Source organism: Peromyscus californicus, unplaced genomic scaffold (assembly GCF_007827085.1).
Source record: "Peromyscus californicus insignis strain IS unplaced genomic scaffold, ASM782708v3 Scaffold_8__1_contigs__length_139910024, whole genome shotgun sequence".
Taxonomy (NCBI): Eukaryota; Metazoa; Chordata; class Mammalia; order Rodentia; family Cricetidae; genus Peromyscus; species Peromyscus californicus.
In genome coordinates this window covers 130,784,656-130,800,415 of record NW_026294606.1, presented here as the reverse complement: position 1 = coordinate 130,800,415, position 15,760 = coordinate 130,784,656, and the positions used below count along the sequence as shown (strand labels likewise).

Here is a 15,760-nt window from a genome sequence, read left to right as displayed (position 1 = left end):
GAAGGAAACAACCAAACTAACATGACTAAGAATTGACTGTGAGCATACTGAATGCATGAGTCAGTTTTAGGAGGATTATCATAACACTGAGTGAACCTTCTGATGGATGGGTATGGTGTGTCATTCTCTACTCATCCGAATGCATGTAGAAGTTATAAACATGTCCTGTTACATTTATTCCAAATATTTAGTTTATTATTCCATCCCAAGTGCCATAGCTTCTGTTTTTTGTTTATTGATAATTTTATAACATAATTTATTTTTGTAGAATGACTCTGAACTCAGTAATTTACCAAGTTTACAAATTAAACCTAACAATTTTCTATGTATTATCTGCATCTTGATTTTAAATATGCTTCATAATTCTTTAAAATAAATTAATTAAGGTAGTGGAGCAAGTGTTCTTGTGGTGTGTTTGAACATCCTTTGGGTATATGCCCAAGAGTGATATAGCTGGGTATTGAGGTAGATCGATTCCAAATTTTCTGAGAAACTGCCATACTGATTTCCTTAGTGACTGTACAAGTTTGGAACTCCCACCAGCAATGGAGGAATGTTTCCCTTGTTCCATATCCTCTTCAGCATAAGAGGATTTGATCTTAGCCATTCTGACAGGTATAAGATGGAATCTTAGAGTCATTTTGATTTGCCTTTCACTGATGGCTAAGGATGTTGAACATTTCTTTAAGTGATTCTCAGTCATTTGAGATTCCTTTGTTGAGAATTCTCTGTTTAGATCTATTTTTAATTTAGATTATTTTGTTATCTGATGTCTGCTTTCTTGAGTTCTTTATATGTCTTGGAAATCAGCCCTCTGTTGGGTGTGGGATTGATTGGTGAAGATCTTTTCCCATTCTAGAGGCTGACGTTTTGTCCTTTTGACAGTGTCCTTTGCCTTACAGAAGCTTTTCAGTTTCATGAGCCAGACAGGTCAAGGATATCAAAAGAAAACCACAGAATCAACTAAGCTGGGCTCATAGGAGCTCACAGAGTCTGAACCAGCAACCAGGGAGCCTTCATGGGACTGACCTAGGCCCTCTCTCTGTATATGACAGTTGTATAACTTGATCTACTTGTGAACTGCTAACAATGGGAGCAGGGCCTGTCCCTAATGCTTTGGCTGACATTTGGGACCCTATTCCTTATACTGGGCTGCCTTGCACAGCCTTAATACAAGGGGAGATGCTTAGTCCTACTGCAGGTTGATATGCCAGGCTTTGTTGATATGCACAGGAGGCCTGCCCCTTTCTGAATATAAAAGAGGAGGAGTGAATTGGTGGGGGGAGAGGGGGGGGTGGAGGAGGGAATGAGAGGAGAGGAAGGAGGGGAAACTACAGTCAGGATGTAAAATAACTAAAAAAAAATCAAAAAAGAAGAAAACTAAATTAATTGAAATTATTATTTTATTTTGATTTACCTAAAATAAAAATTGAGTTTTTATTTTATATATTGAACAATAATATAATTCATATTTATAGCAAAAAGAAAATGTATACTCAGGAGAGTATTGGAAAGTGTATCCACACATGAGTAAATGCTATACAAACGGAATGATTGCTTTTTCTCTGACTTCATGCATAAAATCAAGGAAACGAATCTGCCATTCTGGTCTGGTTTCCTCATCTGTAAAATAGTGACATTGGCTGTGTTAGCTTTCCTTCTTTTTCACAGGGTGGGCTGATGATTGACTCAACTGTTGGACTTTTAGCTGTGGTCTTGTGATTGCAGGGATGGCTCCTAGAACCTCATTTTCAGGCAGGGTAGTGGGTGGTACCAGCCTACTCAATATTCCCATGCTCCCTATTGAGGGTGGTTAAGAATGTCTGTGTCCCTTGGACTCCTCCTACTGGCTGTGAGGATGATGAGATTCTGTCTCAGCGCCATCTCCACATACACTCCCCTTCTTTACACATCATACTGCTTCCATGGTGTGCCAAGTGCTGCTAAGTGCTGAGTTCTGTTTCTCTGAGGACCTTGATCCTTCGTGAATCTGAGTCCTGAACATTAGTTGTTTAGTCCCAGTTCTCTTATCTTCACATCACTTTCCTGTGGGTATTAACCTCAAGGAGAATGGAAACAAGAATTCTCAGTTGACCTCTTCCTCTTGGCTTATTCTTCCTGTTTCACACCCAAGTCATGTTAGTTAGCTTTTCACCAGTGTGACAATGTACCCAACCTAATCAACTCACAAGAGAGAAAGGCTTATTTTGGATTCCAGTTTCATACTTTTGAGTCTGTAGTTACTCCGCTCTCTTTCTTCAGGCCTATGTTATGGCAGTGCATCATGACAAGGGGTACATGTTAGGAGATGCCTGTTTAACTCATGGTGGCCAGGAAGGGAGGAAGAGGTTAATGTCATTTAGGGTTCTGATATTCCTTCAAGGACAATATCCCAATCACTTAAGCTTTCATTCTCTCACCTCTTAAAGGTACCGCAACTGCCCAGCAATGCGACATATGTACCTTTGGAGAAGCAGTCCAGATCTAAATCATTAACCCTTATACCCAAGGGACTGAAATAATAACTTGTATGTCAATCTTACATTTTGTTTGTTTTGGGGATTGAACCTATGGTCAAGTTCTACATCTTCTAATATTTTTGTGTAAAACTTGTTTTATCTCTAAGTAAAGCCTGATGTTGCTCTGGGTCCAGAATTCTTTCCAGATATCAAAACTCACACTGTCGCCTTTTCAATTTATCTTGTAACAGTCTTAATTCTCCCTGAGGCAAGTGCTATCCTCGGCAGAAAAGCAAGGCCAAATACAGACTGCCTTTGGATATATTCCCACCTAGGAGCATCCCTTTGTGGTGTTGTGACTGGCTTCTAACATGCTCTTTTGTTTTCTATGTCTTTTTACCCTATAGATTTTTTCTATTCTATAATTGATGTGACAAAAATCAGGACTGGCTATGCAATTGTTCTCATACGACATGGTGAGGTATTCACACTACATAAGTCAACTGTTTTATCTGCATTAATATTTAATTTGTAGAAAGTGGAATATACTTCCTAAGGATCTTTTTATTCATTAATCATTGCATTCAGTGGCAAAGGAGATCAGCAATAGGCATGGTATACCAATTGTCCTTGAGGAAATTGAAATAGGTGGAGAGACACAGAGCACAAGGCCAGGCAAGGAGGCAATATAAATTGCAGGCATTGACTGTAATTGCTGTACGGTGGTGGTGAGTGATCCAACCAACAGAGTCCAAACTACCTGGGGATCACTTTGTGGGAAAGCGGGTATTAAAGTTCTGACAGGAGGTAAATTCGGATAGTGCTGAGAAGAAAGGCCTGAGCCACAGCAGAAGGAGCTGTTGTTAAGAATGGAAATGAGAGAGAGAGAGAGAGAGAGAGAGAGAGAGAGAGAGAGAGAGAGAGAGAGAGAGAGAGAGAGCGCACCGTGGCAGCCACTTGGGAGTCTGCCTGATGGAGCAGGAGTGCTACAACAGAAGAACAATAAAACATTCATGGAATGACCATAAAATAAAATAAAATAAAATACAGTATCCAATAGACATACAAGTTTTAGGTATTTTCCTGTAGGTAAGCTGGAATTGTGAAAAACCAATACTACAAGATATAAAGTAGTTAAAATTTGACCCCTTACAGCAGAAGCTATCAGATAGTCACATGATTTATGAGCTAGATCACCCTAGAGAAATTCTCCCTTACTAAGAAGGAAATCAGATAAGTTCTACATCTCTAAAATAAAAGGGCTCTGAGGTTTGGAGAGTATGGGAAGATTTATTGGGGATGAGCTGAGAATATGCTAGAAGTATCTGTGTGCGGAGGGAGGGGTGTAGGTGTTTTCCTGTTGGTGCCAGTAACAGGAGAGTTTAATTCGGTCTCTTGAAGTGCAGGGGAGAGAGTGGAAGCAGCGCCTTGGTTTCTGAGAAAGAAGAGGAGAAGAGATGAGCTAGTGAGCAGTTTACAGTGCGGTGAGGCAGAGGCAGCCGGGCAGCGCTTAGCGGCTGCCTCTGGGGATCCTTTGAGTTTTCTTGGGAAGACATGTAGCCAACGAACATATTTTTGATTGATGTAGGTCCCTCCTCAAGGGCTGTCCAGCAGCTGAACTAGTCTTGATGGGTAAAAAAGTTAACGGTTGGAGCTGTGGTTGCAGCAATTCGTGTGTAAGGTCCAAGGATAGAGGCGATGATCAACAGCAAGCCGCCTGGGGAAATGCACCTGTAGTTGACACTCAGCTTAAATGCTTGCCAGACCCGCATCCCAAGTCCTCTTGGCTCAGTTGCCGGAAGGGCAACTCCACTTTGCTCCTCATTCTCTATTTCCTCTTTTTATTCTATCCCTTGTTCCAGGGACATAGGGACACAAAGTCAGCCCTTTGGTAAGGAAGGAACAAAGGGAGCGACGGATTCCCCTTCCCTGGCTGTTGGTTTCAGTGGATTGGCAGATTAGCTGCGGATTCTAGCTCTGAACAGAGAATCAACTTTAAATCACGTTTTCATACACTTGAGTTCTGCTTTCTCAGTTAAGAGTGTTTCCGTGAGTTCAAGGAACTTGATAAAAACCTCGAGGTGGTAAGAGTCTAGGCAGAGGCCCAATTCCATCCACTGAAATGTTTCATTAGTTTCCTAAAGCGACTGCAAATTCTCACAGACTATGTGGTTTCAAAGAAGAGATTTATGCTCTGCAACTTCTGGGGATAGAAATCCAAAGCTTTCTAGCTTTCTTTCTGATTGTATATTTTCTATTTTCAAAATATACAGAATATGCTTCTGGTTGCCTGTGTGTGTGTGTGTGTGTGTGTGTGTGTGTGTGTGTGTGTGTGTGTGTGGATGTGTCTGTGGGCAGGGGTCATGCTAGCAGAGATCAGAGCACAACCTTCTGCTGTTAGCCTTAGCCTTTTTTTTTTCTTACATGTTTAATACTTTGGTGCAGGGTTTCTTCCCTGCTGCACAAGCTGGGTAGCTGACCAGCAGGCTTCTGGAGCATCCATCTCTACCATCCATTTCCCACAGGCACACTGGCATTGCCAATGCCGAGGCCAGGACATCTGACTTTTCACAAGGATTCTGGGATCTGAATCCAGGTCGTCCAGCATGCTCGGCAAATACTTTTTGTGCTGTTTTTATGCACTGAACCTAAAATGGTATTAAAAAAAATCTATTCTTAGGAGTGTTTCAGTTACTGCAAATGCTTATATTTTATCCATTTTCATCCCAGTGCTGCTGATTTTTTGTCCAGAGATTCTCTGAACATGCTAAGGAGAGTTGAGAACATGTATAGTACAGTAGGTACAGTCAGAGCAAAGTAGTCTTCATATTTTTTATTTTCTAGTTCTTTATATACATTTTTCTGTCTCCCTTGAAAGTCTGAGTCTGCCTGCTTCTTGTTGCTATAACATAATACACTGGGATAGTTATTTTATAAAGATAAAAGGTTTATCTTACTTCACTAGTCTCGAGGTGTCACTCCCAGGAAAAGTGGCTCTATAATTTTCAATGCCTGAAAAGTTTAGTATATCATGGCTGGGGTAAGTGGCTAAGCCCATCCCTCACCTTGTGAGCCAGGGAACAAAGAGGAAGAGGATGGGCAAGAGTCCCCAGTCTTTGGGGGAAGGCTCCCCACAACCTAAGGTCTTTCTACTGGACCCACTTTCTACAGGTTTTATCAGGGCCCCATAGCTCCTCCCTGGGAACGAAGAATCCCACACATGGGTTTCCCAGCGAAGGGTATTGAATATCCAAACCATGACTCAGTCATTCAAGGACTTCCTGTCCTGTGAAGTTTTCACAGAGAAAGCGAGTTGTCTGCTGTGTCTGTGTGGAGACTGTGTTGTAGATACTTTTGAAATATTTTCCCATGTCATCGTCTTCAATTCCCTACAGATTACTTTTCAATGTATTCTGCAACTTGAACACATTACATGCTGTTTAATGCTGGCAAGCTTACCTGTTTCTTGGCATAATTGTCTGGACTATGTTTCCCTAATTACAGCACACCTTCATTCAGTTTATTTTTTATTACAGTTTCTCTTAAGTGTATGAGAGTCTGGCTTTTTGTAGATGTTTCTGGTATGGAATCAATACTTCACCCGAGAGGACAAGGTTAGATACATTATGAGAACCTTAAAGACTACCACAGTGTGTTGGAGGGCTTCTTAAATCCATAGTCCTGTGCAAACTCAAGATGTAAGCCTTCAGATTAGCTTGATACCTTAGAGATGATCTTCCTGAAACATGATTCAATCTTTATGACGTATCTGTCAAAGATCTAAACTGAGTGTTTCTTTGCCTATCACAGAGTTTGATTAATCAACAAGGAAATGAGGCAATTTCCAGTGTGCTATGGTTTAGTCATCTCACTCTGCCTCTCTCTAGGATGTTGACTCTCAATGGGGCCATAAGACTTTTCTAAAGCAGAAAGCTGCTAATAATTCTAATAACTACACCAATGATTATATTAGCTGACACTCCTTATGCTTAGCTGGCACTGTCTCCTGGCCCTTAGATTTATTTATCTCACTTAATCATCATACTAACTCTATGAAGTAGGAGGCATAATCAGTCCTGTATTGCAGAGGAAAAGTGAATGCATGCAGAGTTTAATTTACTTGCCTGAGTTCTCACAGCTGGTAAGTGTGGCGATTGCAGTTAAATGATTATTCTGATAATGGCTGACATAGCCGATTATTTAATGCCGCTTTTAACTGTTAACATTCCTCCAGTTAAATAACTTCCTTAAAGGGTGAATTTAAAATTCTCACCTTCTTACATGACAGCCCTTTCTGCACAGCTATTGCTCAGCCCTGAATTTCTCATTCTCCAATCCTAACATTCAGATAACGATGCAGTAAAATCTTTTATGGGACACTCCTTGAGATTGTTACATGCTCAGGGAGGAGACAAGATGTATTTCCATAACTTCTGACTCTCATAGAGTGTCTCCCTCCCCGTTCACAGCATAGAAAAGCTTGGGAATCGCATCTCCTAAGGAAAGTAATCTGCAATTATTTACAGCCATCCTACAATTTCTCATCTTTTGATTTCTGTGAAAAGACACAGACTTGCATGAATATTTTAGAGCCCATCCTCATGGGGAGAGGGAGGGGAGTAAGTCTGAATAATTGCAAATTCCATTTCAGTCTTTTGTGTTCCCATAAATGTTGGGTCCCAACATGGCTTACAGCTTGTCTTTTGAAATTACGGAAGCTAATGCTTTTCCTCGCCAAGTGCAAATCTTATTTCTGTGTGAGAAAAGAAAAGAATCAAAGGAAAACAGGCTGAGGATCTGCCACAGTCACCCATGTTCTCAGTTGCAGGGGAGAAAGGACCTTTGGGGAATTATTTGGCATTTAAGGCAAGTGGCTCCTGAGGCAGCTGCTGAATGAAGCTGAGTATTGTGTTAAATGATTCTCTTCTCTGACCTTTATTACTAATGAATCTTCTTTAAGAAGCATTTAGAGAGTAAAAAGAAAGGTTGTTTTTATTAATCTTCTCTCTCCTTGCCCACAGAACCCAAAGAAATGGTGTCACCTGGCAAGAGATCTGGCGTGTTTTATGAAAATTCAGACCAAGGTAGTAGTACTTATTTCGAATTAATGTTTTTTACAGTCTGTTAAGTACATGGAATTGTTGACGCTCTTTGATGACTGAGTTTAAACACTGAGTGAGTCTTCAAAATAGGAATTTATTTATCTGAAAAGTAGATGGAAGGATTTGTGATGATCACCATATTTGTAAAATGAACAATAAAAATTAAAATACAAAACAGCTTACAAAAACTTGTGAATAACCATTAATTTTTATATTTTTTTCATTTATATGAACAAAATCTCAAAAATTTTACATTTTCTTTTTTGAAAATAAATCAAATTGGTGAACCATGTTTACAAATGGCAGGCAGAGAGAGAAGTGAGGTTTTGTCAAGATACAGCGAGGGGAGCTTATCTTTTATTTAAGCATTAGTCAGAAGGCTTTACATATTAATTTTTGAATATCAAAACCATGTTAATACAGCTTTCTGGAAAACTTCATCAAGTTTTGTGAAGATACTCTTATACAAAACATGTGTTTTCTCTGGAAAGACTGAATTGCATCACGCAGTTGTTGAATAGCGTGCCTGATTATGCTTAACAGATTGCATATTTAGCTGCTAAATTTTCAAATCGCTGTGTGATTTATTTACATATGTTGTCCTAAGAGTATGAAAACTCACGCAAATATTCTAATGGCATAGATATGAAAACAAAGTGAATATAGATGAGGACACATAAAATGTATGTGTGTTACAGATAAAGATTTTGCAAAAAGATTTCAGATGGGTTAGAATTGTGAATGAATCTAGCTATATCTGTTGGATACTGTACTCGTATAGTACAGATATTAGAGCCATATTGAGGTATATTATTTAGTTGTATACCAATTGGAACTAATTGGCTTTTATTTTTGATTAATTGTTGAATATACCAAATCCAAATGAGAATGGAAATTAAGATAGAGTTTTAAATTTAATGAACATCAATAGAAAAACTATTTCTAAACTTTGGTTTTCAGTTGGTCAAAACTAAATTGTTAAATTGCCTTATAGATGAGGGTTTTGTTTCTGCTTATTTTTCTTCTTCCTTGATTCTTAAAAGGACCCCTGAGAAAACTTGTATTTCATAAAGGAGATGCTTGAGTTATAGTCTTCTACCCAAGTTTTCTTGGCATTAATATATCTTCAAAATTTAAAAATTGTGCCTTAGGATGACCTCCAAGGCTCAGGAATCATCAGAAAAGAGTGGGCAGAAAGAGTGTAAAGACAGAGGATGCTGTAAAACCCTGTCCTCTGAACATGACATGGCTGTTACGTACAGAAACTCACAATAATCACTCACCATAACCCTGGACAGGATCGAGCCAATTAAAAAATTCCAGCATGGAGAAGGAAAGGGCTCCTGAGGTCACACCCTAGCTGAGAAGCTAGTGGCAGTTGCAGGCTGCTCAGACAGGATGTGTGCCAGTTTTCTTCAGGTATGACCCTTGATAGGCTGCCCGCGCTCCAGTGAGCAGTCCTGTATGTATGTACACGATTCCTGCACTAGGCCAGCTCAGTGGGTTTATACAAGAGTTTATGAAGCGGGGGAGGGGAGGGAGGGAGGACCAGGGGGAGTGGGGGCTAGAAAATGAAACTCAAATTTTCCAGTACTTAATTAAATTGCTATGATGGTTGCCTTTTGCTTACAGTCATTGTCTGTGAGCCTCCAGAGAGGAACATAATAATAACTTATACCTAGACAATACGCAGAAGATGCTGATGTTGAACTGAGTGATACTGGAATGAGTGAGTGGTAAGATCTTGGGGGGATGATAGACAAGAGCCTGTTGATGGGGAGTTGGTGGAATGTGGTACAGTGGGGGAGGGGAAACATGCTTGTTGGGAGAAGAACCAGTAAGGAGGGAGCTGGATCCATGAGCTACAGGGATAAAAGCACAGAATGAGGAGGAGACAAACTTTTCAAGATTTGTTTGTGTGATGTTTTCCCTCTGCTGTTTCTCAGAGGCCCACGCATACTAATATATTGAATTTTTAGTTGTTTATCTGATTGATTGATTATGTGGAGAAACATAGTGTGAATGAATGGAGTAGAGGAAGGAGTGAGGGTTCGGGAGGCAGTCCCGCCAGCACGCTAAAGGTAGAGCATTGAAACCTGCTTCCACCCTTTTGTCAGACAAGGCGCTTTGTAGAGTGACAAAATCTAAGACTTTGGTGGGGTAAAATTCCCAAAGAAATCGTGGTCCAGGATGTATTTGCATTGGTGTCAGGGCGAGAGGAGGGTACAGAGTGGCTGAGGATGGGCAGACTGATGTGGAGACATGAGTTCAAGTCATGATTTCTTGGTTAGTCCCGAGTCTTTGAAGTGCGTGTGCTTGTCTCTTACAGTAGTCCTCTCCTTTTTTCTGGTTTGTCGAGACAGGGAGACAGGGTTTCTCTGTGTAGCCGTGGCTGTCTTGGAACTCATTTTGTAGACCAGGCTGACCTCAAACTCACAGAGATCTACCTGCCTCTGTCTCCTGAGTGCTGGGATTAAACTGTGCCCCACCACGACCCGGCTGACAGTATTCCTCTTAATAAGATGATGAGCAATCATGTGGAGATGCTCTACCCCTGTGGGCTCAAGTGAAAAATGTGCACATAAATGTCAGTTTGTATGTAATGGGATTAGTCCTACATGATGACTGACATGCTCATTTTTTGTCTAGGATTAACTGCCAATGGGGCTCAGAGTGCAACCTGTTGGATTAACATGAAACACTATATTTGAGTTTTTTTTTTTTTTTTTTTGGTTTTTCGAGACAGGGGTTCTCTGTGTAGCTTTGCGCCTTTTCCTGGAACTCACTTGGTAGCCCAGACTGGCCTCGAACTCACAGAGATCCGCCTGGCTCTGCCTCCCAAGTGCTGGGATTAAAGGCATGCGCCATCACCGCCCGGCTTATTTGAGTGTTTTTAAAAAGGGTGTTTAAATAATTTTTCATGTATTATTGAATTGTTACATTTTTGACATTTGTTAGTTATAACATTCTTAATTTTGTAATCCAAAGGTAGAGGCAATTTCAGTTATTAAAGTCAAAATGTTCTCCATACATAGTGTGATTATATATATAATATAATATGTGGTTAATATAGAGTACATTGATATGCAATATATGCCATAACATATTCATATATATTTTGTGTGTATATACATGCATGTATACTGTTATTTTGTTCAATATTTACCTGTTCTCTTTATCTGAAAATAGACCGAATTTCATTTAACAAAATTCCAGGTTTATAGCTTTTAAATGTATCTTTATACTGTGTTTTTTAGTTTTATTTTATTTATGCGTGTATGGATGTTTTGTCTGTGTGTATGTCTGTGCATCATGTGTATTCAGTGGCCTCAGAAGCCAGAAGATGGTTTCAGATTCCGTGGAGCTAGAGTTATGGACAGTTGTGAGCTGCTTGTGGGGTCTGAGAACTGAATTCAGGTTCTCTGTAAGAGTGGCTAGCATTCCCAGCCACCAAGCCGTCTCTCCAGATGCTGTAAGGCATTTCTATTGTGCAGGAACAGCAGGTTTTCTTCTCAAATGTGTTTAGCTTTTTCTTAGGAAACCAAAATACGAAATTAAAGATTTAGCAAAACTTTTGCACACTGGGATGGAATCTAGGGTTTAGTGGAAATATACATTTGAGAAATAAGTAAACTGCTTTATTTTGGTTGTGAGCCTAGCCTTTAACGGCTGAGCCATCTCTCCAGCCCGGTAAACTGCTTTATAATTTATGTATAATCGGGAACATTAAGAAATACTTTTTAAATATACTGCTTATAGGTTGGTTTTACTGCTGTTTCCTATTTCTTGATGTATTACATGCTGATATTTAGAAAGAGAACTACCTTGTGATAGTTTAAGAAGTTCTCACAAATTGTGTTTAGTATCATCACATACGTACCTGTTACTGTAACACCAACAGAAAGCAGATCATTAAAAATTGGAGTCAACTAAAATCCTCATGATTTTAAGCAGAAGTTTGGGTACTCCTGAGGCCTGATGGGAAGTTTAAGGCAGTCCTGTCCAGGCTTGAATCAGAGCCTGTGTGTGATGAGGACACTGATTTGCGGGATGCAGTCAGAGTGTCAGGGTGAGATGTGCTCTCTACAGTTTCCCTAGAAGTCAGACAGCAAGTCACTCAACGGCTTCACAGGTTCAAAGGTGATTCTCCCCACCCTCATTATACATGTATTCAAATAACTTCATGCAATGAGTACGATGTGTGTTCACTCGATCTGTCCTTTCTCCTCCAGCTCCTTCCCTGCGCCTCCATATCTCTTCTCACAATCACGTCCTCCTCTATAACTATGGATTACATAAAGAGAGAGGGACTGACTAATCATAGCCTACAGGTCACATTAGTGTTGTTCACGTGTGAGGTAAAGGGCTGATCACTTGGGCCTGGGAAACCTCTCAGGGGGCTCATCTCTTCCTTCAATCCCAGTGTTAGGGAGGTGAGGACAGAAGGGCGCTTTGTGCTCTCAGCCTAGCCAGAGGTGCTGAACAGGTGAACATGGCTCAGTGTGAGACCCTGTCTAAAAACCCCAGTAAATTGGAGGAGTGATGGGGGAGATATTCATTGGGCTCTAGCCTTCCCACACATGCACTCATGCTTGCATGCAATAGTGGCACACTCACACAATGTACACACACACACACACACACACACACACACACACACACACACACACACACAATTACCCTTCTGAGATCTTTGTCATAGTATAGCTCCCCCCCCCAGCTCATGTCCCTGTGTGTCTGTCTCTCTCAGACTACACTCATTTATCATTGCTTAGACAAGAATCTATCACAGTATCTTTGATTTACATTGACTTGCATATATGCTTCTGTTTCCTTGTATACATATTTCTATCATTTTATATAAAGGTATATATAATGGTGCTTTTTTCCCTCTCAATATAATTTTGAACATATGTCTATCTGCCGTTTACTTTCACTCCAATGTGTAAGTATAGACGCCTTGAATGAATACACATGCTCTTTGATTCTCTGAGATTTCCACTGAAGGAATATTTAAGAGGCTGGAAAATTCCTTTGTAAATGTGATCTAAAACTTAGCTATGCTCTGTACTAATCAGGCTCACCTTGAGAGGCTACTCTATTTTTGTCACTTATTTTCCACGAGAATAAAATCACAGTGGAAATCCAGTGATTTATAAAGGCAGGGGTGGAACACACATTAGGCCATAGGGAGATGGTGTAATCCTATCACCCACTGGCTGTGGGCCACATGTCATCAATGAAAAATGTGCTCGACAAAGTCACTCTGGTCCAAGAGAAAAATCAGTGCCCTTTGAGATGTGTACCTGTTTCATATCTTACCCGAAAATCAATAAAAAAGTAAGTTATATTTATTTATTAGTTTATCAGTTTAATTTCTACCTGCTGTGTCCACAAATGCCTTAGCTGAAGTAGGAAAGCACATCTAGAAATAGAAGGTATCTTTCCGTTTTGTACATCCTTGCACACACCTGTATGAGGAACATGCTCTCTCTGTCTCTTTGTCTCTCTCTGTCTGTCTGTCTCTCTGTCTCTGTCTCTCTCTGTCTCTCTCTGTCATACACAGGCATACACACACACACACACACACACACACACACACACACACACACACACACACAGAGAGAGACTTATCTGCTAGGCTATTTATTTTTTCCGCAAACATTTCAACTTTTTCTGTGTGCTCTGTATCATCATCATCCATGCAGATGGCTAGAGACTCTTAAAGAAGGCCTTGGCTCTGGTTTTAGATCTCTGATACTTGTGGAATCCCATGTGGGAGTTTCATGGCCATCTTGAGCATGCCAGTTTGTGGATGTGCAGGCTGAGAGGACATACACCTTGCTCTACGGTAGGCAAGGATTCTATAAGCACACAAACGCTGAATGGGAAAGCTGGGGTGTGGTAGGGCTGTTTGAGAAGCTGCGGTGCAATAGATCTATGGGGAGCTTTTATGAGTTGAAGTTCCAATCACCAACGCGCAGAAAAGGACTAAGGGGGTTTGAGGGACTGGTTCCTTTAAGAGTGAGCACATGTGTTAGTTTCCATTTCTTCAGATTCAAGGGACTGACTAATCATGAAGGAGAATCAATGGAAAATTAAGCACCTGGGCTGAAATTAACAGTTTATAATGCAGGCCCTTTCCATATATGTGTGTTTAGATTTGTATGGTGTTTACTTATGTTCTACATATTCTCTATATAAGCTATATGGTCGGTATAGTCTCACTTTCTAAATGCATTAAGCATTTTAAAAATGATGCCACTAGGTGTCAGCAACAACCTCTGAGGGTTCCTGTGACCTTTGTGACAGAAAAGAAACTTTATTAGAACATCATATCTGAAAACAACACTTCTCTCAAAAGTTTAAGACCAGTTTTGAACTATACTAAGTAGACTCATGAACACATAAAGTCTTGTGAGGTTATTTTAAACTTGTTTCTGCTTGTACTTAGTGTAGCCTTCCCCCACTGTTCTTTATTTCCACGTACCTGTGAGGTTTGAGCGTCTCCTCAGCAGATGCTGATGTTAGAGCTCTCCATTCCCACACACATGCTCCATGTATTACATTAGCGCATGAGCACTGGCTCTTTGGTTTTTTTATTTTCATTGTTTTTATAGATGTGTGTTTTACAGCTATCAGCCACCAGAAGACAGTGCATCATTAATTTTTCAACACTTACATCTGTGTCCTGTTAATTTATTACGCCTAAGACGTTCATAATCTGTGTTCTATTATTGCATGGAACTCAGAACATTTAGAAAAACAACACACAGAATTATGGATGCTTTCTTACCAACTGATAAAATAGCATGGAACCAGGAAAAATGATATGTTCTGTGAATTACAATCTATAATTTAGGCCTTAACAAGGTAGATAAAGAAAGGTTAAAGTTTCATTTACAGACGTTAATAAGAAACCATAGCTTGTCAGTGTTCCATTGATGAGATTTATTTAATGATGCAGTAAGTATCTGGTCAGATTAGCATCCATTGGCAGGACTCAGGCTAATCTGTCAGATTTCTGGTGCTAGGACCCTGCCATAGATGCCTGTCTATCAACCAAGTACCAAGAAGATTTACGGATACTAAAAATGTAGACTTCTTTCCAGTTCTCTCCTTCAGGAAATTTTTGACATAAATTGCCTTTAAAAACATTTCAACAAAAGCTGTCAAGGGAATACAAAGAGAACCCCTCTCCTGCAGAAAATTCCAGCAATGACTAATGTAAAATTGGCTCTGCTTTTTTTTAAAATCAAACTGTGATAGTTCTAGCTGGTAACGGTGAGGTGGACTACATGGCTTCATACACAGGCTGGAGAGAGTTGCTTCACACTGAAGCTGTTCATTTGCAAGTTTCTAGTTTAACTTGTAAGAGGAACACTGAGTATTTGTTTTTGAAGCAGTAGTAAAAGACCATGCCAAGACGACACTGTGGCTGTTAGTTTTAATTACATTCACAGGTGATAAAATCATGTTGCAATAACTTGACTCATATAATGACCTAACCAGGAGGCAAATGCTATGGATATGTGAGAGGCACATCAGTAGACAAACTTGAACCTGGGGTGGAAGTGTGCAGCTTGCTGGCTCTGTAATGGCCCAGCCTGTGATTCCCCTATCTAATCCCTTAAATAAAAGAGGTCAGTGCTGAGATCTGATGGGGCATCTCTCACTTATCTGTCTGTTCTTGATGTATATGGGATAGAGAGGCTGCCAGTTTCAACCTGGCTGCACAGTAAGCTAGTCTTGCTTCATATGTATGTATATATTTCTCCTTTTTAATTATAACTTTTTATTAAGACAATATGGGTACATCTTTGTGTGATAGGTATGGCAATTTAGTACATATAGTTAGTATATTACAGTGTAATACATTAGATCCCTTCATTTATTATTTTATTGTGGGAATTCCATGCCCTCTTGGACATTGTGAAATGTAGCCTATATGGTTTAACCATTGGTTATTCTGCTGTGATAAACAATAACAGGAACTCCTACACTGTGGCTGGGTTCCAGTGTCTTTATTCGGACTCTGTTCCATCTCTCTTAACCCTGCCTTTCCCAGTCTCTAGTTTCCCCAGGGGACATGTGGCATTTGTTTTTCTGTGTCTGGCTTATTTCACATGGAATAATGCCCTCCAATTTCATGCACATTGCTTCAAATGATAGGATTTTGTTATTTTTATGGTGAAAATA

The 15,760-nt window shown here is 40.0% G+C and overlaps 1 protein-coding gene across 9 annotated transcripts in view; it reads left to right on the top strand.

Moving 5' to 3' along the window:
- Inpp4b (inositol polyphosphate-4-phosphatase type II B) overlaps positions 1-15,760 on the top strand; it is a 789,997-nt gene that overhangs the window by 126,573 nt on the left and 647,664 nt on the right. For 7 of the 9 annotated variants that reach the window (XM_052726853.1, XM_052726856.1, XM_052726854.1 and 4 more), the window contains one exon: positions 7,481-7,543. The gene's annotated coding sequence lies outside the window, so the exon portion shown is untranslated. Of the gene's footprint in view, positions 1-7,480; positions 7,547-15,760 lie in introns of all 9 variants that reach the window. The other 2 variants (XM_052726849.1, XM_052726852.1) reach the window with 1 other exon arrangement.